Here is a 22,261-nt window from a genome sequence, read left to right as displayed (position 1 = left end):
ACAATTTATTCTAGCATAAGATTTAACTCCATTTCATATATGAATTGAAAACAGTTTTGCATAATCTCAGATATACTTATTAATGAGATTTCCACTTATTCATAGTACTAGTCAATTATTTGCCCAGTAATGCTGTTTTAGAAATCAGCCACAAATTCAGTCACATACAACTATTTACATTAATTTCTTGCTTTTGCATCAATTGATTGGATAGTCAGGGTTTTGATCACTTAGTGTAGACTTTTCTATGATCAGAAGATTGCAGTCAGGTCTACTGGAACAATCTCCCATCTTCTTTGGGCCAGAGGCAATCTAAAACGTTCTTTTTGTCCAAATATAGGAGCATAAAATGTATAGCCCAAATGAATGAGCACAGTTCAAATCTGTTGCTCATATGGCATCTATTGACATCAGTTGGCCAAAGCAAGACATACAGCCAAATCAGAAAATAAAAAATTGGAGAAATATACCCACTAACCATGAGGTCAAAGTAAGACATGTAACTAAGTCCAGTAATAATGAGGTGGGAAAGTACTTATTTCCCATGGAGGCTTGGGTGGGGTGGGGTGGGGAGCAGACTAAAAGTTCTTTGGAAAATAATTTGAAACAATAGACATTATATTAATTTTTGAATTAAAGTATAATATATAATAATATATATAACACCAATATATAATATATAAAATATATAATTCTATATAGAGCATATAATAACATACAGTGTTATAATAGTTTCAGGTATACAGTATAATGATTCAACAATTCTGTATATTAGTTAGTGCTCATCACATTAAATGTACCCTTAATTCCCTACACATATTTCATCTATTTATTTTTTTAAATAGGTAATTAGATCATACTATCTGTGACCCTCACTGAAGACAGTAGATTGTTTTAAAAAATAATTCTCATATCAAATACACATACGGTATTCAACGTATGAATACGAATATTTATATTCAGTGTGATCCATATCGGGTCATAAAATAAGCCTTAACATTTGAAAGAATTGAAGTCATATAAACTAGATTCTATGACTATGTAGAATGCATAAAAATGGCCCTCTAATATATCCATATCCTCTTCCTCTAAATCTGTTAGTATTTTATCTTGCACATAAAAAGAGACTTTGCTGATGTGACTGAGTGGAGGATTTTGAGATGGGATGATTATTTTGGATTACTTGAAGAGTCCCAAGGATCATTATAAGAAAGACAGGAGAGTCAGAGTTAGAGAAGGATGTGTCTACAGTGGATGTCAGGGTGACACCATTACTGCAGGAGGGCCACAAGTTGTGGAATGTGGGCAGCCTCTAGGAGCTCAAAACAAGGAAACAGAACCCCAAGAGACTCCAAAAGGCTTGATTTTTAACTCAGTAAAAATGATTTCAGATTTCTGAGTTTCAGAACTGTAAGCTAATAACTTCATATTATTTTAAGCCACTAAATTTATGGTAATTTATCACAGCAGCCTATAAAACTAATACACACATTACCTGATTTTAAGACTTACTTTAAAACTAGCAAACTAAATGAGTATTTGCAAAGGGAAAGACAAATCAGTGGAACAGAATAGAGAATCCAGAAATAGACCCAGACAAATATGGCCATTAGTTTTTAAAAGAAGTGCAAAATTGGGGCCCCTGAGTAGTTCAGCTGATTAAGTGTCTGACTCCTGGTTTCAGCTCATGTCATGATCTTGGCAGGGTGAGGGGGAGTGCGAGTTATGGAATCTAGACACATGTCAGGCTCCTCACTTAGTGTGGAATCTGATATTCTCTCCCTCTTCTTCTGCCCTTCCCCACCACTCATATGTTCTCTCTCTCTCTCTCTCTCTCTCAAAATAAGTAAATAAACAAGTCTTAAAAAAGAAGTGCAAGTCAATTTGAGAAATTTGAGAAAGAATAATCTTTTAAACAAGTGGTGTAGGAATAATTTTTTTATTATCATATACAAAAATTAAAAAAGAAAAAAGAAACGAGCTATATTTCATATGTACAAAATTAATTTAAAATGCATCAAAATAAAATAAAATGCATTATGATATAATTGTAAAAGGCAAAAAAAAAATAAAACTTTTAGGAGACAGTATAAGAGGAAGTCTTTATGACATGGATTAGGAACAGAGTGTACATGACATCCAAAGCACAATGCATAAAATAAAATTCTATAAATTAAAATTTGTCAAAGTTAAAATTTTTTTCTATATGAAATACAAGGTTAAGAGAACAAAAACAGACTGCAGACTGAGGGAAAATATATACAAGTTACATCTAAAAAAGGGCATATCAACAATATGTGAAGAACTTCCAAAATTCAGCATTAATAAAATAGGAAACCTAATTAAAAATGGGCAAAAACTAAAAATACACTTTACCAAAGAAGAATGAAAGATATCAAATAAGTTCACAGAAGTATTTTTAGAGTCATTAGCTGTTTGAAAAATGCAAATGAAAGCTATAGTGAAGGACGCCTGAATGGCTCAGCAGTTAGCGCCTCCCTTTGGCCCAGGTCGGGATCCTGGAGTCTCAGGATCAGTCTCATGTCAGGCTCCCTTCATGGAGCCTGCTTCTCCTTCTGCCTGTGTCTCTGCCTCTCTCTCTCTCTCTCTCTCTCTCTCTCTCTCTTCGTCTCTCTCTCTCTCATGAATAAATAAATAAAATCTTTAAACAAAGAAAAGAAAACTATAGTTAGATACCACCACACATATATTAGAATGGCTAAATACAAACAAAACCCAAAGCACAACAATAACAAAATTATAATGCCAAGTGCTGGTGAAGATGTAGAGCAATCAAAACAGCTATACGTTGATGGCAAGAATGCAAAAGGGTGTAGCCATGCTAGAAAATAATTTGACATGATTTATAAAGTTAAACACACCTACCATTTGATAGTTCTACTCCTGAGTATTTACCCAAGAGATGTGATAATTTATATTTACATAAAACCTTCATACAAATATTCATATCTATAGATAATACCAAAAACTTGAAAATATCCAAATGTCTTACAATAGATGAAAGGATAAACAAATGGTGGCATATCCTGCAACAGAATACTACTGAGAAAATAAGAGTAACAAAATATACAACCAATACTTTGGATGAATTTCAAAGGCATTACATGAATGAAAGGATCTGGTCTCAAAAAGTTGTGAACTATTTGATTCCATACATGTTTTGACATTTTTAAAAGACAAAACTCCAGTGATGGACAACAGATCAGTAGTTACCACAGGCTAAGTATGGTGATGGCTCTGACTGTAAAGGAGAATATGAGGGAATTTGGGTTGGGTTGTGGGTGAAGGGGTGATGGATTTCTTCTCTATCATTTCCTGTGGTGGTTACACAAATATGTGTTAAATTTCATAGAACTTGTGGCAAGCCATCTCAAAGATGGCCCTCAGAGATCTCAACTTTGAGGTATTCACATGCTGTGTAATCTCCTTTCTCTGAATGGAAACTGGTCTAGCAAGTTGTTTCTAATAGAATACAGCAAATGTGTGGGATGTCACTTGCATGATTAAGTTATATACAATTAAGACTTTGTATGGATATTATGCCCTCTCCGTTTCTGAGTTTTGAAGCAATTTAACACATTGATGAAGCCAGATAATAATAAATGAGGGTAGGGACACCTGGGTGACTCAGTGGGTGACCGTCTGCCTTCAGCCCAGGGTGTGATCCCAGGGTCCGGGATTGAGTCCCACATTGGGCTCCTGCATGGAACCTGCTTCTCCCTCTATGTGTGTCTCTGCCTCTTTCTCTCTCTGTCTCTCATGAATAAATAAATAAAATCTTTAAATAATAATAATAATAAATGAAGGTAGTCTCTAGGCAATAGCCAGCTAGGCACTGAGGCCCTCAGTGAAGTAGACTAGCAGGGACTGAAATTTTGCCCAACCATGTGAGCTTAAAAGTGGACCCTCCATTTTTTGTTTTTTAAGATTTTATTTATTTATACATGAGAGACACACAGGGAGAGGCAGAGACACAGGCAGAGAGAGAAGCAGGCTCCATGCAGGGAGCCTGACATGGGACTCAATCCCGGATCTCCAGGATCATGCCCTGGGCTGAAGGCGGCGCTAAACTGCTGAGCCACCAGGCTGACCAAAAGTGGAACCTTTCTCAGTGGAGTGCCTCTCTCTCTCTCTATATATATATATATGTATATATATATATATATATATATTTGTATTTATATTAATATCTATTTATATACTTATATATATATATATAGCTATTATTTCTCTTGTAATAGTTTTTGATTTAGTCTATTTTATCTATTAGTATAGCCTCATAACTATCTCTTGGTTACTATTTGCATGGAATATCTTGTATTCATTCTTTTACCCTCAATCTATTTGTCTGATCTAAACTGAGTCTTTTGTAGAAAGCCTATAGTTACCTCTTGTTTTTCTAATCCATTTTGCAAATCTTTGCCTTTCTTTTGGAGAATTTAAACCACTTACATTGAAGTAATTACTGATGAGGAGGAATTTAGTCTGCCATTTTGCTATTTATTTCTATGTGCCTTATACACTTATATCTCTCATTCCCTCCATTACAGTCTTCTGTGATTAGTTGATTTTTATAGTGACTCATTTTGATTCCCATCTCATTTCCTTTTGTGTATATTCTTTAAGTGTTTTCTTTATCATTACTATGGGGATTACATTTAGCATACTAAATTAATAGCAAACTAATTTGGTTTACACAAACTTACTTTTAAGCACATAAAAACTCTGCTCCTCTACAGCTTCCATCTTCATTTTACCATCAAAAAGTATGTATCTTCATATTTTGTACTCAAATAGCATACACTTTTTAAAAAGATTTTATTTATTTATTCATGAGAGACAGAGAGAGAGAGAGAGAGAGAGAGGCAGTGAGAGAAGCAGGCTCCATACAGGGAGCCTGATGTGGGACTCGATCCCAGGTCTCCAGGATCACACCCTGGGCTGAAGGTAGGCGCTAAACCCCTGAGCCACGCAGGGATCCCCCATACACTTTTTAAAAAAGACTTTATTCATTTATTCACAGAGACACACAGACACACACACAGGCAGAGACACAGACAGAGGGAGAAGCAGGCTCCATGCAGGGAGCCCGAGGCGGAACTCGATCCCAGATCTCCAGGATCTCGCCCTGGGCTGCAGGCGGCGCTAAACCGCTGCACCACTGGGGCTGCCCCCGCCCCATACACTTTTAATTATATTTTATGCATTTGCTTTTTAAATCATGTAGAATATAAATAATCAATTATAAGCAAACATTATAAGAGTTTGGCTTTTACATTTGACCATGTATTTAGCATTACCAGAAATCTTTATTTCTTCATATAGCCATTACTGTCCAGGGTTCTTTCATTTCAACTAGAAGGATTCCTTTCAGAGTTCTTGTCTGGTGGTACTAAATTACTTGTTTATCTGGGAATGTCAATAATTTTTCCCTAATTTATATAGGACAGTTTTGTCAGATTTAAAATTGTTGATTTACCTTTATTTTATTTCAGTACTTTAAATATGCCACACCCCAGCCTCTTGCTCTCCATCATTTCTGATGAAAAATTGGCTGTTAATTTTATTGTATATTATGAGTTGCTTCTCTCCTGCTTCCTTCGCTATTCTTTTTTTGTAACGTCTGTTGACAATTTGATTATAATTTGTCTAGGTAAATGTGTCTTTGACATTATCCTGCTTGGAGTTCATTGATTTGTAGATTTATGTCCTTCATCAAACCTGGGATGTAGGTGTTCAAATATTTTTCCTGTCTCTTTCTCTGTTTACCTCTAGAGTTTTCTAATATATATGTTGATCTGCTTATTGGTGTCCTATGGGTCCCTTAGGTTCTGTTTACTTTTCTTCATTTTTTTGTTTCTTTTCTGAGTCAGAAAAATGTAATTGCCCCTTCTTCAAGTTCACTGATTCTTTCTTCTGTCTGTTTAAATCTGCTCTTGAACCTATCTACAATTTTTTTTTCATTTCAGTTATTGTACTCTTCACCTCCAGAATTTCTGCTTAATTTCTTTTATAATCTATGCCTTTATTGATATTCTTATTTTTCAGACATTATTTTCCTGATTTATTTTAAGCTTTTTGTCCTGGTTGGTCTTAAACTTTTGAATTTAATTAAGTAGGACAGTTGTTTTCAAGTTGTTGATGTTTTCTTCCCCCACCCCACCCCCAAGTAGGTTTTATGTATGAACTTCTTCATAGGTTATTTCTATCAGTTTATTTTGTTCCTGTAAATGAGTCATACCCTCTGTTTCTTTGTATGGCTTGTGATTTTGTTGTTGTTGAAAACTAGGCATTTAAACATAATGTGTTAACACTGGATATCAAGTTCTCCCTTTCTTATGATTGAGCTTGTTTTGGATATTGAAAGACTATGGTGATCCATTTGTTTAGTGATTTTTTTTCCAAACTGTTTTTTGTAAAGACAGTATTCTTTGTCATGTGTGGTCAGTGGAGCCTCAGTTTCTTAGTTCATGTTTAGCTAATGCTTTCACAGGTATCTCCTTGATAAGAAAGATCTTAAAAGAAAAAAGAAAAGAAAAAGTTAAAAAAAAAAAAAAGAAAAAAGAGAGAGGGAGAAAAAAAAATACAATACCAGCAACAAAAATGCAAAAAGTAGAAAAAATTAAAAAAAAACACCAATAAAGCAACAAAAAACAAACTCACATCTCAGTCTCTGCAGATTACCTTTTTTTTCTGGGGTATTTCTTCACCATTTAGCCAGGTTTGTACTGAGCCTAAATATCAGCCCAAGGTAAAAAGTTTTTGTCTTTTCAGGTCTTTCTTGAGCATGAATATTGCCATGGGCATGAATGTGGCTTTCTAAATTTCCTTATATATCCAGGTGTTTTTGAATCTGCTAATTTCTCCAAGAATCTTTCCTCACTTTTCTTTCCAGGTCTTAGCTGATATAGTGTGTACCTTAATTCTAAACATTTTTAACGTACTTTGTAAGTTGACCTGCCAGCTTTTTTAAGCAATGCCTTTAACTTATGACTTGAGATACAAGTTAGGCAAAAAAAAGCTGAGCACCTCTCATTAGCCCTCCAGGTAGTTCTCAGACTGGTAAGTACAAACATATACAGTATTTTCTAAATAAAACCTGTTATGTTTCCTCCAATACTAGGAATCAGGGTCGGACACTGGGAACAAAATCTGTAGCCAATTTAAGGCTGTTGGAACACTGGGAGTGGGACGGAACAAGTGTAAATGGAAACACCCACAGCTTTCCTACTGTTTTCAAATTGTTCTTTTCTTGATTCAGTGCTTGCTTGGTTGCTGTAAATCTCTGTCTTCCAGAATACTCACAAAGTTGGTTTTGACAGTTTCTGCCTCCAAAGAAAATATATTTTTGTGGGAGATGAGAGTTTTGAGCTGCCTATTGTATCATTTTTTCTAATGGCACTGTCCAGCATATTAATCTATTATATTTTTAGGGCAAAATAACAGCCTCAGACACAACAATTCCTTTACTTGGCGATACTATTTTTATAATTTTTTTGACTATACAGTGAGGCTAATAACTTCTGACATTTAATACTGTCTTACTTTTCCTCATGCAAGCATCCCAATTCTTCACACCTCCTGACATGCCACATAAAATAATGACTTTAAATATATATATATATAAAGTACTACTTTAAAATTTATAAACATGCTATGAAATCTTAATACATCTGTGTATGGTTGCTATAGGATTTATTATTAGGTTTTATTCAGAAACAACTAACAAATATACTTATTTTTTTTTTTTTTAAAGATTTATTTATTTATTTATTCAGAGAGACCGAAAGAGAAGCAGACACAGGCAGTGAGAGAAGCAGGCTCCATGCAGTGAGCCCGACGTGGGACTCGATCCCGGGTCTCCAGGATCACACCCTGGGCTGCAGGCGGCGCTAAACCGCTGTACCACCGGGGCTGCCCAATATACTTATTTTTTAATGCTAAGTACCTCTAATGGGTTCTGGTAGGTATAGAAGATGATTTCGAACATGTTATTTAAAACTTTTTGAGAAGACTGAATATGTTAATATCAGTTACATTTTTTTAAAGGCAATATCATTGTTCATAACATAATAATGCATTTTTACTTAATTTGGATATTTTTACACATCCATCCTACTGAAAATGAGTTTTATTTTTAATCATATTTTTTAACCAAACAGAAAAGAAAGGAAATGTGGTGATTTCTTTGACTGAAAAGCGCTCAGTTCTTTACTGCATCAGTCTAAATGTATCAAAGGGGCAGGTGTCGGAGCACGATTTCAATAGGAAAAATAAAAATAGAGCCTAAGCCTTTGTGGCAGATGTCAAGCATGCTGACAACTGTTAAAAGAAAAATCATTTTCCTGATCCTGTGCAAGGAGACAGCTTGTAAGATTAAAGATGTATCTCTTTATCTATGTGTTTGGCAGATCATTTCCACTGAATAGGACATGAAAGGTTCTTCAGTTGGAGAAAGGGACACCAGGAATTTTTATCATCTCGGCCACACAAGAGTATAATGAAAAGTCAGAACGTAAAGAAATATAAAAAAATAAGAAAAAAAAACCTAAGCTGAGCAGTATTTTCTGCATCATACTAAGTCCCAAATATTATAATGGTAACTTCTTCCTGGTTTAAAAATTCTTAAAATACTCAAATAGTAGAGACATGAGTCACCAAATAATGAATAGCATATAATAAATGTTTAATAAATAATTGCTAATGCCTGCTTAAACAGGTGAATTTGACAATTTAACAATATTTTTATTATATTTATTTGTTTGACAGAGAGAGAGAACAAGAAGGGGGAGCAGTAGGCAGAGGGAGAGGAAGAGGGAGAGGCAGGCTTCCTACTGAACAGGGAGCTCAATGTGGGGCTCAATCCCAGGACCCCAGAATCATGACCTGAGATCAAGCTTAAGCTTAACTGACTGAGACACCCAGGTACCCCTTTAATAATATTTGTTTATAGCTCATGGCTCACCTTTGTCTATCTTATCATCCTAAAGGTAGTAATTGGTGGGAGTTTTATTAAATTCTATATATATACTTTTAGTTAATTTGAATTATGCAAATATTTCTGTGCTTATTCACCAATAAAAATGTAAAGTATTAAAGTAAGATAAAATTAACAATGCCTTCTATATCTCATTGGACTTCCTCTCCCATCTTTCCACATTTTTCTTTCCATTTATATAACTTCTGTATACAAATATAACATAAATGAATATAATATCAGGTAACTGTTTACTATGACTTAAATTTTAATAATACATTTTAACAATGTTTTCTTGGTAGTACTCATAAAGCTTCACATGTTTACATAGTATTCCATAATATGGATTAATTAGAGCTTACTTATCTGTATTCATACTGATGTATAATAAATGTTCAATTTTTGTGGTATAACAAACCTGCAATCCCAGATATCCTATAAATTTCTCCTTGCACTTGTTGGGTGTTTTCCTAATGTTAAAAACTGACAAGTAGAAATATTAGATAACTAGAAATATGCATTTTAAAATTAAACTTACCTCATTTTGTATACATTTTGTCATGTATTTCATTTTTATTATTGTTCCTATTAACTATTATAACTATTACTAACTATTGTGAACATGTATCAGCTCTCCAGACATCCTATATCTATTAAAAATCGACATATCTTCAGATAAGAAGCTAGAGCATCAGTAAACATTATTCATTTCAACTTTTCTTCTCACATTTTCTCTTACAAAAGTCTGGAGGTCAGGAAGAAGTATCTACTAACTATACCTTGAATATCTTTTGTAACTTTTTCTCCTGTATTAGTGTGTTTTTCTTCTTCTCTATTCACATGCTTCATATACTTTTTAGGATTGTTTTGAGGCCATAACTTATCTGAAGGTGTCTTGGTCCCATAAAAATCATGTGTATAAATCTTGACTTCCTAAGTATCCGGCACAATGCTGTATGTGATCACTATGTTTTTAAATATTTATTTATTTATTTATTTATTTATTTATTTATTTATTTATTTATTTTAGGGGTGGGGAGAACACACAGGGAGGAGGGACAAAGAGAGAGGGGGAGAGAGAGAGAGAATCTCAACCAGACTGCCTGCTAAGTGTGGAGTCCAATGAGGGGCTTGATCTCATGACCCTGAGATTATGACCTGAGTCAAAATCAAGAGTCGGACACTCAACTGACTGAGCCGCCTAGGTGCCCCTATGATCAATTTATTTTGATTAATTATAGTTTAATTAATATGTACTAAGCCAAAGGTAGCTTTAAAACTGAGAGTAATTAGCTAAATTAGTTTTCATTGCTTTTACTGTTAAATGAACATGGAGGTAATTAAAGATTTGGTATTTTGTTGAATATATAATTGAAAACATTTGAAAATACAGAAATTATTTTTGTAAATAACTTACAAAGATATTATTTAATTTTGTAATCATAAAGTCAGTATTTTCAATGTCCGACTACTCTTTTTGTGACTTAAATCCACTACTTTCAGTCTTCATGTCAGAGGGGATTTATGAAAGCTACCTACAAGTTCATATGTTCTACATTTGAAAAATGCTAACTATTCCCAGCATTGTGGTTCCCAATATTTTATTCTTTCAAGGTGGAGACTATTCCCTGTGCTGATCATAAACCTTTCAGAATCATCCACATACAATGTAGAACAAACTAAAGATCATAAACTCTTTCAGTGGAAGTTAGCCTTTTGAATTAAACACTGCTATTCTCAAAGTCAACTATCATGTTTGATTTAGATGTAGCTGTAGTGACCACTGGTAGGTTTAAACTTAGTGAAATGGAACATCTCGGTTCAGTTACTTCCTCAAAGTATCCATTTTTGTTCATATTTTAAGCATAGAATACAATGACTAGGGACAATCACTGTAAGGAATTATACAGGTGTATTGGAAAATTTGTATATAAAAGGTCAAATTAATAAAATAGGTCTTTTGTGTTTGTTTAACCATTTATTTTGTGGGCACAGACATGTATTTATTCATTGGCAATAGCAATGTTAATTTGTACCCTCTTACCACACCCAAAGAATGGATTATATATTTATTGAAAAAGAACCATATTATACTTGGATTTTACATTTTCTATTTATCCTATCTTTTAGAAAAGAGACTTTGTATTCATGCAACACCCAACAATGTCTTATAATCCTTATAGTCCTCTAGGTATGTGTTATAGGCCAAATTGCATCCCCCCAAATTTGTAATCCAAACTTGACCTCAGGCTTGTAGCCTCCAGAATTGTAAGAAAATAAATTTTGATTAAGTCACCTGTGGTATTTGTCACAGCAGCCCTAACAATAATATAGTGTGCAATTAAACATTGTAAAATAAAGCTTATGGCAGATGGAACAGAATGGTATAGGTATAGAATAATTCATACCAAATGCACTTTAAATATCTTTTTCATATGATACAGGACTTTTTAGTATATATATATATATATAACTTCTTAAAATATGACACAAATTTACAAGGGAAAATGTAAATATGATAATAACAACATGCCACTCTACAACTGATTTGCCCATATATAATACCAACTTAGGTATGGGTCATTCATATTATAGTCTATCTATGTTTGATGCTCATACAAAATGAAGAAGATACAAAAACTAGGCAAAACTCTGATGATAACAATCTTATATAGTGGCAGAAATTATATGTTGCTTCCTTTCCTTCAGATCCTTTTCTGCCTATTTAATCTCAAATTTTCAATTCTCACATTATTTCCTTATTAGAAATCTCAGTCCCTCTCTTTTCTCTAACAACTGACAGTGGATTTTACTTCACAGATAAAATTGAAGAAATTAAAAGAGAATGTAAACATTTCCCCATCACTACGAATTATTTATATTTGTTTGCACATACTTCTTCTCCACTCCAGTTTCTGTGGATGAAACATGGTTGCTTCTAAGAAAATTTGTCTATTTGTTCCAACCTATGTATTCTTTTTAACAGGACACTGAGATACTTCACAAGTTTCTTTTTTTACTTCTGTAACATCAGTTTTCTTCTGTATTGGATCATTCACATCAGAGTACAAAAATGCTCTAAATTCTCACTTAAAAAAAAAAAAAGCAAACCCTTCCTTGATCCTAATATTCTTCCGCATGCTGCTCCTAAATATATGCAAAGAGCTTTCCACACATAGACCTTCCACTTATTTAGCTCCTACTATTTCTTGAACTCATTATCATCAGAATTTTATGCCCACTAAAGCAATAGCTGCATTTTTGTGTTGAATATCCACATTTATTCCTTAAACAAATACTTATTCAGCAAGCCATTACTTGCAAGAAAACATTATGGGCAATAAGGGTTCAGCAATAAATTAAATAGATCAAGTCTCTGTCCTCCATGAGATGGAAAGCACTTTTTTACTGTTATGAACAGAAATCAGAGAGCAGAAGAATTAAGAGCTATAGAATGTGCTACTTCCGGTATATTGTATGACCCCTAGTATTGGCATTGGTGTCACCTGGAAGCACATGAGAAATGCAGAATATCAGTCCTCATGCCATGCCTACAGAAACACAACTTGTATTTTTTTCAAGATCCCCAGGCAATGGAAATACACATTAATGTTTAAGAAGCACTGGAAAACTAACCCAAGACACCTACTGGGAAAATATATAATAGAGCTCTTTAATAATTTAAAGGTCAGTATTTATCAATTATTTTAATCCATGATTCTTCAATGCTGAGTTTAGTGTTATTTCTGTGGTTTGCATTATAGATTCCTCTGTTAAGATTTCTTTTAGCTGCAAGAAATAGAAAATCCAGTACCACAGATATAAAAGTTATTGCTGCTCTTTTAGGTCCTCAACAGCATCACTGATGTTTCTCTTATTATCTTAAATATTTAGTAATGTGGGATGCCTGGGTGGCTCAGTAGTTGAGTGTCTGCCTTTGGCTTAGGTCGTGATCCCGGGATCCTAGGATCAAGTCTCGCATAGGGATCCTGCTTCTCCCTCTGCCTGTGTCTCTGTCTCTTTCTCTGTGTCTCTCATGAAGAAATAAAATGTTTAAAAAATATTCAGTAATGTTGCAAGATGGTTTTCCACATAGGGATCCTGCTTCTCCCTCTGCCTGTGTCTCTGCCTCTTTCTCTGTGTCTCTCATGAAGAAATAAAATGTTTAAAAAATAGTCAGTAATGTTGCAAGATGGTTTTCACCTTTAAACGGGAAAGAGAGAAGGGACAAACCAGGCTTGGTTTTCTTTTAACCAAAAAAAGTAGAAGCTTTCCTCAAAGCATCCCTACCCCAAAATTTACCTGCTATTTATTGTGTGCTAAAACAGTAATTTGGCCACCACTAGATGCAAAGGCAACCCAGAAAGTGAGTATATATGGCTCTCTAGGTAATATAGAGAAGAGTGGTAAGAAATATCATTAGAAATGCCTTTAGAGTAGAAAAGCAGCAGTGTCTGCCACAGTATCATAAATCGATTCAGTGTATTTTTAAACTGTAGATAACAGCAATAACAGTAATTATCCTCTACTACAACTCCTACCAACATGCTTAATATCTCCACATCTTTTTTCAGAATCATCGCTGTAGATTCCAAGTAGACAAATCTCAGAAACTACCATCTCCTAATGAATATCTAGTGGTTTAGGTAATTCCTGGAAGTTTAATCACATGCTAGAGACACAGATTGCATGTAAACCATATGTTCATGTTTAAAGTAAAATAAAAAGGAAATAGATTTGTGGTGGACAGTCTCTCCTTTCCTGGTTCTGAAGAAGCTTGCTGACATGTTTTGAGGTGTCCTAGGAAAAAAGATCCACAGGACAAAAGACTGATAAAAGCCTCTAGCTGATAGCCAGCAAGCAACTGAAGCTCTCAGTCTGAAGGCTGCAAGGCTAACAGTTGGTTTATAACCTTACAGAAGACCGAGCCATGACATGCCTGGTTCCTGACCCACAGAAATAGTGAGGTAATACATGTATATTGTTTTAATCTGTATGTTTGTGCTAATGTTTTACACAGCAATAGATACCTAGTACACATGAACATTTTAATACTATACTTTGATATATTTCATTTTTCTATAAATAATACCTATGAAGCCTTTTTATGAAAATGTGTTTACCTATTTAAAAAATAGAGCCACATCAGTACCAAAATATCTCAGAACTCACCATAACTTTTCTGCTATGGTTAGAACCTTGTTACTATTAGGCTCTAGAAGTGATGTCCTTACAAAGGGATTCATAAATTGGAATACTGCATTTGTGTGCTCAGTGTGCATGTGGAAGGCTTTTTCCAATGAGGCTTTCAAACGCATGTCATATGGCTCCTTATTTTGATATGTATCATCTTAGTGATACTCATTTTAATTCAAATCTAAAATTAATATAAATCTGAAAATGTGGAATTAAAAGGATAAGTTTAAAAAATTGTAAATGCCGGGATCCCTGGGTGGTGCAGCTGTTTGGCGCCTGCCTTTGGCCCAGGGCGCGATCCTGGAGACCCGGGATCGAATCCCACGTCGAGCTCCCGGTGCATGGAGCCTGCTTCTCCCTCTGCCTGTGTCTCTGCCTCTCTCACTCTCTCTCTCTCTCTGTGACTATCATAAATAAATAAAAGTATTTAAAAAAAATTGTAAATGCCTAGTGTGCCACATGGTTCAGAGCAAGTGAACATTTGGTAGATGCTTTTCCCCCCAATAGTTGTTTCATTAAATTTGTGTTTATAGCAGATGATTCTGGTTTTTTTAATGTTCTATTATTACTTTCAATTAGTAAGCCATTACAGTGAACCTGTCAATTTTTTTGTCCCACATAAAAAAGGGTTCATTCTCCTGTATCAACATTCAAACCATTTAAATTGCAAAGTTTACTCTGATGTTTTCTAAAGTCACCTATTCTGATTAATTAAGCCCTTAGCACTAACACTGTTTACATTTATTCAGCAGAAAGTAGAAAGGAAATATTCTCAAAGCAAAGAACTTTTGTGGCCTCAGGGAAGTGTGAACCATAAAGACAATGAGAATAAAAATAAACAAAATGATGCTCAGATTGTTATAGTGTATCTATTTTAAAAGTAGCTATTCCCAGAAGGAGAAAGAACTAACATTTTTATATGTGGGATATAATTTAGGAAATTCAACCCTTCTACTAGTTTTCTATGACCTCATTACTTTCTTTAAATTATTTTATGGTAATAATTCACTATGCACACTCATGATAAATATCAATAAAATACATTTTTGAGCAATGAACAAATACAGTTTAGTTTATTAGCCAATAATGTCATGTATTATATCAGGAAGTTAGCTATTCTCACCAAAGCTTAAAATGCAGTCCTTCCTTTGACATAATCTTCATTTATAATTGTGGCACTAAAATGTCTTATAAATAGTGCTCAAACTGCTTGGAATTTCTCACCTAGCATCTACTTATCTCACTATCAAAGTTCCTTTGAGAGCAGTGGCCATGGCTATCATACTGATACTTTTATATTTCTAAACTAACAAAGTGGATGCTCAATAAATACTTGTTGGATGTAAGAATTCTCTCAGACCAGTAGGATCCTAATGTTAAATGAGTACTTTTATCATAAATCTGAATTCATAAATTATTAAATTGGTACTTGAGTTCGTTATTTCTATAGGTATCTAATTTGGCTTCCCAAGAAAGCTTATAAGCTTATGCATCATTCCACAATTAACCTATAATGTTTTTCCTTACGAATTTTGAAAGTCATATACATTTTGAACAAGCAGAGCAACATACTAAAGGAACAAGGTAGAAGAGGTCCAAACTATGAGCAGCAGGGCATTGCCATTAGACCACATAAGTGATAATAAGCCTACTGATTTCAGTCTAGCTTTTTATCATTGTGTTACCAATCGTAAGCACTGTCAGTGATAAAATTTTCTTCTATAGTAGACCACTTCTATAGGCCCTGCCTTGGTATGGTACTGAAGAAGATATAGTTAAGGATAGTTGCATAAAAAAAAAAAAAAAAAAAGGATAGTTGCATAGTTCATTTATGAAAACTTATCTACATCACATTCCCGAAGGCAAGTGTGAACTTTTCAATAAGGAGCAAATGTGCATCATCTCAAGTCATGACATTTTTAATTAGGAAACTATAACAAGACAAAAAAAATGAAACTAATAGGAGTGAGTAATCAATAAGCAGCAATTTTGGAATGTAGTTATTTGAAATGTAAAGAAAAAAGTACAATTTTATATAACATATGCAATCTAATGGCTTGAGAATATTTTTAGTATATGTATATTAAACACAGTGTACTTGTTTGCAGTTTTCTGACTTACTTATTTTTAACTATTATCCAGTAGTTAGTGGATGTTTTTTGTCTTAATTTGAAAAAAAATTAGTAAAAAATAATACAAATATCAAAGTATAAATATGAAACATTACTAATACTATATTAGCTTTAGCATCTAGTGTAGCTTTGGGCTAATTTTTTAAGATATCAACTTAATATCTCCCATATTAAGAGATTGTTTTTATCTTTCATATCTACACCTAGAGCATTAACTCATTCTCATCAACATCATCAAAAGTTCTATTATGTTTTCAAGTGTATATCTGTTTCTTTACTTGGCCATAAACACATTAAAAGTATGTCGTATTCCTCTTGAAGACTGACTTAGTGCAGTACATATTGTTGAATAAATACTTACTGAAGGATTGTGAAAAAAAGTAACACATGCTCATAGTAAAATAATAAAAGTAGAAGGTAAAGATAATAAAAATGAAGAAAATGAAGATCACAAAACCTCTCACCAAACAGAAATACCCTTTTTTATGCATGCCAGTACATATCATTCAGACTTGATACATTTATAAATAAGTTATAAAAGGATTCAGGATATGGGTACTATTTTATAAACTGTTCTTAAAATGTAACGTATTGGGTTGCCTGGATGGCTCCGCAGTGAACATTTGCCTTTGGCCCAGGGTGTGATCCTGGGGTCCCAGGAGTGAGTCCCACATCGGGCTGGGCTCCCTGCATAGAGCCTCCTTCTCCCTCTGTCTGTGTCTCTGCCTCTCTCTCTCTCTCTCTCTGTGTATGTCTCTCATGAATAAATACATAAATAATCTTTAAAAAAGTAAAATATAACATATTATTACATAGGGAATAAAATTCTACAACAATCTCATTCAATGACCACATGTTACTCCATTGTAAATATGAACTTTACACATTAAACTCATCTCAGGAAAAATTATCTTTGCTTCTATAAACAACATATTCTATAATAAGTATACTTATAGGCAAATTATTATATTCACTGTAATGAATTTTTAGTGTAAATTTCTATAGGTGGGCTTTTCATAGCAACGGGTATGTATAGGGCCATTTTATATATGAAATTTTATGGTCACCTCACACATATAGGCAGCTAGTACTCATGAGAATTTCAAGGGACTGGAAAAATACTTAAGTCAAGAGGCAAGTAAGGGGTTAGTTAAAAAATGTTTACACATGGCAACAAATATTGTTAAAATGTCACCTTGAAGACACACTTTGCTGCTTGAATTTTCTTATTCTAAAAGAAATTCTAAGAAGGCATCATTGTCATAAGAAAATGAAAAATAAGCATATAATTGCACTCTATACAGGCAAGACAATTTATAAGCAACATTTTTAAATTATTCAAATATTTATAGCAAAAATATAATTAAACATGGATATATTTTAATTTATTTGACGTATTATTGAATATATTTGATGTAAATTAGGATCTTGAAAAGTGAGGAAGATTATGGTCTACAAAGTCTTTATTTGTGACCCAGTCCAGGGTGTGTGATATATATTATTATCAGAAAGTTTTATCAGTTTGTAAATAATTCTTAAAAATTGTTGACACACACAAATCAATGGGATGATTTTCAGGGCTGTACTTTATCTGGAGTTCTCTCTACTTTCCTGATGGAAATTCTGAAGTTCACCTACATGCCAAGGAGCAATATCTTTTTAAAATAATATACTGTTGATAATGAAACAACACATTCTCTTTCAGATGATGTTGATAGCTATCTAATAAAATATTAACACTTCATCTCCCTGATTCATTTAAATGGGATTTAAAAATACCATGTGCAATTTCAAACAGCAAAGGGAATCAAGATGTAAGAGGATGGGGAGCGAAGCTTAAACTTGTTAAGTCTGAGTCCCCACTGCAATTTTTATTTATTTATTTGTTTGTTTGTTTGTTTATTTTTAAAGATTTTATTTATTTATTCACGAGACACCAGAGAGAGAAAGAGAGAGAGAGATGCAGAGGGAGAAGCAGGTTCCATGCAGGGAGCTGGATGTGGGACTCGATGCTGGGTCCCCAGGATCACACCTTGGGCTGAAGGCTGTGCTAAACCGCTGAACCACTTGGGCTGCCCAGCCCACTCCAATTTTTAAAGAGAGCATAATGTATTTGATTCCATGAAGTATAATAGTGATTAGCCTAAGATAATTATAATGGCAACCCACAATTAGCTGGTTAATTTTCTGGCATATCAATTATTTTCTTTCCTCTCCTATCAATGGTAGATCCAAGGAGATCTAAAAGAGAGATTGTGCTGGCACCCTAATTCAGGAGTGAAATGTCAAATGCTTATCCAGGAGCAAGGTAAAGGTGTGAATGAGACAAGAGAACCTACCAGAAGTGGAAACCAATGCACCTACTGCATGAGTGGCGAGGATTCGGTTAAAGAATACATGCCAATTTCCTTTAAACCAACCAATGATTTTATTTAATACTTCAAATGAGATTTAAACACTTTATCTGGCGCTGGCTATATCTTCAATGTCGACTGGAACTAATCTTCTGCTCATAACATTCCAGCTACATTGTATGTTTCATGCATCTTTGTCTTTATTACTATACCTAGAATTCTATTCCTTACCTTTCCTATGTAATGGACACTTTCCTATTATCTATTGCATGGAATACTTCCTAATAAAACTCTTAATATTTCTATATTAATAACTTTATCCCACTGCATTCAATACAAATTTCAGCCAAAGCATCTAAGTCAGGGTTTCTCACCCTTAGAACTACTAACAATTTGGATGAGAAAAATCTTGTTTTGGAGGATTGTCCTTTGCGTTGTAGTATTTAACAGCATCTTAGGCCTCCACTAACTAGCATGCTTGTAGTATTACACCGAGTTCTGGCAATCAAAGGTATCTCTGGACATTGTTAAAAATTCCCAAGAGACAAAGTAACCTCAGATTTAAATAACTAATCCAGGCTTTTTTTTTTTTTTAATTGCACTTACTTGCTTAGAGGCATATCATCCCCTTTTATAGTACTGTCTCATTAAGAGTAAACATTACCGTGTCTGACTCATCTCTGTATCATCTGTGCCTAAACCAGGACCAAACTCCTAGAAAACACTTGAGAGAAGCATATCTAACATAAAATGAATTTATCCTTAAATTGTCTTGGCTACTGAAGGTGCCTAGTTAAATTCTTTCCCAGGAATTGCCCTGACTGAAGTTCACCTAAGATTTTGTACTTTCCCTGGGAGCAGCTCACCTCCCATCACAGGTTGATGTCAATGTCTAAAAGGCCTAGCCATTGGGACTCATTTCAGGTCATGTCTCAGAGGTTCTCAGCTTCTGAGCTCTTCATGGGATTGGCTGGCACCTCTGTCACAGCGGCATCACAGTTCATTCTCTCTCTCTGCACAACCCAGCATTCCTACACCCTTACAGATGTTATTCTCAAATGCACTCACTAATAAGCCTCCTGCACACATCTGTAGGGAGTGAGGTCTTTTCGTTGAAAGCTTACAGGATCAGACACCATTTGTCCTCCTGAGTTATGAAGGTGATTATTGAAAGGAAACATTTGGAAATAAGCCATCAGTTGTCATATTAATAGAGAGATATAAAATACTCCTCTTAGACAAAAATACATTCATCAAATATAAGGTATTAGAATTTTCAATGTAAGGGAGAAATTATTAACAATTAGAAGGAAAAGCAAATTTCCCCTATTCACAGTTAAGTCAAGTAGTTTCTTAACTGCCGTAGAGTACAATGTTTACTATATTACAAGTTGCTTTTTTTCCAGTTGAAAAATAATAAGTACATTTTAGTCTAAGATGATGATGAAGAAGAAAGAAAGAAAGAAAAAAATAGACAAGAAAAGAAAAGAGGAGAAGGGAAAAGGGAAAAAAGTGCACCAGCCAAAATTCCTGAGTTTGGCCAAAATCCAACACAGTAAGATATTTAAAGAAAAAAACTAAGTCACAAATATTAACATCCATACTACACACTATGCGTATATCTTAATCATCATCACAAATTGGTTTCAATGCTGCTTCTAACAGAAAATCTAATTTCTGTGCTGCTTTCATTTCTTTTCCTAATTTTAGAGTCATTTTTTGGCAGTTTTGACACATATTTTTACAATGCTTATTTTTAATTTTTAAAATAAATCTTCTGCAGTGAAAAAATTTAATATCCCATCAATATTAAGCAATAAAATTAACATTAAAAATGTCACTGTAATTGCAAGCCTGAAAAAGAATAGAGACTTGGGAATGATCAAATGCAGTGGAACTTTATTGTTGAATATTTCAGGTATAAACTATTGCATGAATTAATATTTACTATTCAGAGTACTCACACTCACAAAACTAAATACAACAAAAGGTGGGTGAGGGATAACCAACATAAGAAAATTAGATATATTTGTCAATGCCACCATTATATAAGGGATTTTATTACCATTAATCTTATAATTTGATCTTCAACTATTTGATTTTGTTCCTAATACCACTTCTACAGTGTACTGCAGCAAGAATATGGCTCATTTTCAGACATAATGAGTTTTACTTATTCTAATTATTATCACCTGCTCTCAAGATAGAACAGAGGAAAATTTCATCCAAATTTTCATGTCAGTATCCATGTGTAGCGTCTACATTGTACTTATATAGACAAGTTTATTTCTCTTTAAATTTTGTTTTCTTTAATAAAAAAATAAATTTTAGTTTTAATGAGTCTCTCTGCCATGGGGAGAATGACAAAATTAAATATATTTAGGAAAAAAAATAAAAATAAATAAAAATAAATAAATATATTTAGGCTTCTTGGAGAGACATGAGCCTGTGGTCTTTCTCCCAACTCCAGACAATAATTGTAGTCACCTGGGATTTGATTCTCTAGTCCTTCCCCATACACATCCACACCCACCCTCTCTCTCACTCTCTCTCTCTCACACACACACACACTGACAGGACTATATTTACTGCTGGGCATGGTCCTAGATCGTTATGTTTTCATCAAAGTAAATTTGATGGACTCAAATTCTTTGTTCTCCATGAGACCATAGATTTCACTTGCCACTCTCCCTCTGACACATTCTCTCACTGCTTGTCTCACACAAACACACCTCCTCCTGAGATCTTTTTTTCCTCACTTTCTGCCCTGGGCCCTTCTCAGTGTCTTTCTCCATTGCACTGCCTCCTCCTGGTGCTTTTGCTCCACAGCCTTGGTGTTTCTGGGCCCCTGCCCCCCAACATTTGATTTAAGGCCCCTTCTCATGGGTCCTCTTACACGCCCTCTCCTACTCTCAGTCTGGCACTGTGGTAATAATCCCCTTCGTCTGGGATTCACTCTCATACCATACTGCCTGCTGCTCTTCAGTGCTCTCCTGAGTTCTTACCTTTACTCCCACCCCTTCTCCTATTTTCTCCATCTTTCCCCTTCCTCCCCCTTCCTCACATCTCCACCTTTCTTAGGCAAAGAAGAGCAGATGAGGACTTCCTTCTGTGAAAACCCAGTCAGCTTTTTGGTTTTTGCTTTTTACTTGAGAGCACAGGATGTTTTGTCTCTGCCAGCAAGCTGCTGACAATACAATCTGGAGGAAGAAAGGTCTTTCTTTAGGGTTTGAACACTCAGTTTAATAGAATTTGCCTTGGAACAGAAGACACAATCATACTAATAATGAAGTAGTAGTAGTAGTATATACAATTTGTCTTGTTTTATTTGCTTTGAGTGTATATATAGCTTCTGTGACCCACATAAATAAAAATATAAATAAAAATGTAAATATAAATATATATGTATATATGTATATATATGTATATATATATAAATTCTGGGAAAAATAAATAACAAAAACATTTGAATCTCCATCATTTTATTGCCATGATTATATACATTTAACAAAAGCAGATCATCCTCAGTCTCATGGGATTAAGGTTTATAGAAAGGAAAGAATACCTAATTATTGTTCTAT

At 34.2% G+C, this 22,261-nt stretch overlaps 1 long non-coding RNA gene across 15 annotated transcripts in view; it reads left to right on the top strand.

Annotated features, from left to right (window-relative positions):
- Positions 1-22,261, top strand: part of LOC112645914 (uncharacterized) — a 313,664-nt gene that overhangs the window by 223,986 nt on the left and 67,417 nt on the right. For 5 of the 15 annotated variants that reach the window (XR_007408162.1, XR_007408166.1, XR_007408163.1 and 2 more), the window contains exons 6-8: positions 8,795-8,946; positions 12,581-12,685; positions 13,573-13,965. The exons of 2 other annotated variants lie outside the window; for them this stretch is intronic. This is a non-coding gene — a long non-coding RNA (uncharacterized LOC112645914). Of the gene's footprint in view, positions 1-8,794; positions 8,947-12,580; positions 12,686-13,572; positions 13,966-18,555; positions 18,635-22,261 lie in introns of all 15 variants that reach the window. 8 more of the 15 variants (XR_007408158.1, XR_007408153.1, XR_007408157.1 and 5 more) reach the window with 5 other exon arrangements.

The sequence above is a fragment of the Canis lupus genome, chromosome 34, assembly GCF_003254725.2.
Source record: "Canis lupus dingo isolate Sandy chromosome 34, ASM325472v2, whole genome shotgun sequence".
Classification (NCBI taxonomy): Eukaryota; Metazoa; Chordata; class Mammalia; order Carnivora; family Canidae; genus Canis; species Canis lupus.
Note: the sequence above shows the minus strand (reverse complement) of the source record. Positions and strands in the feature narration are given on the sequence as shown.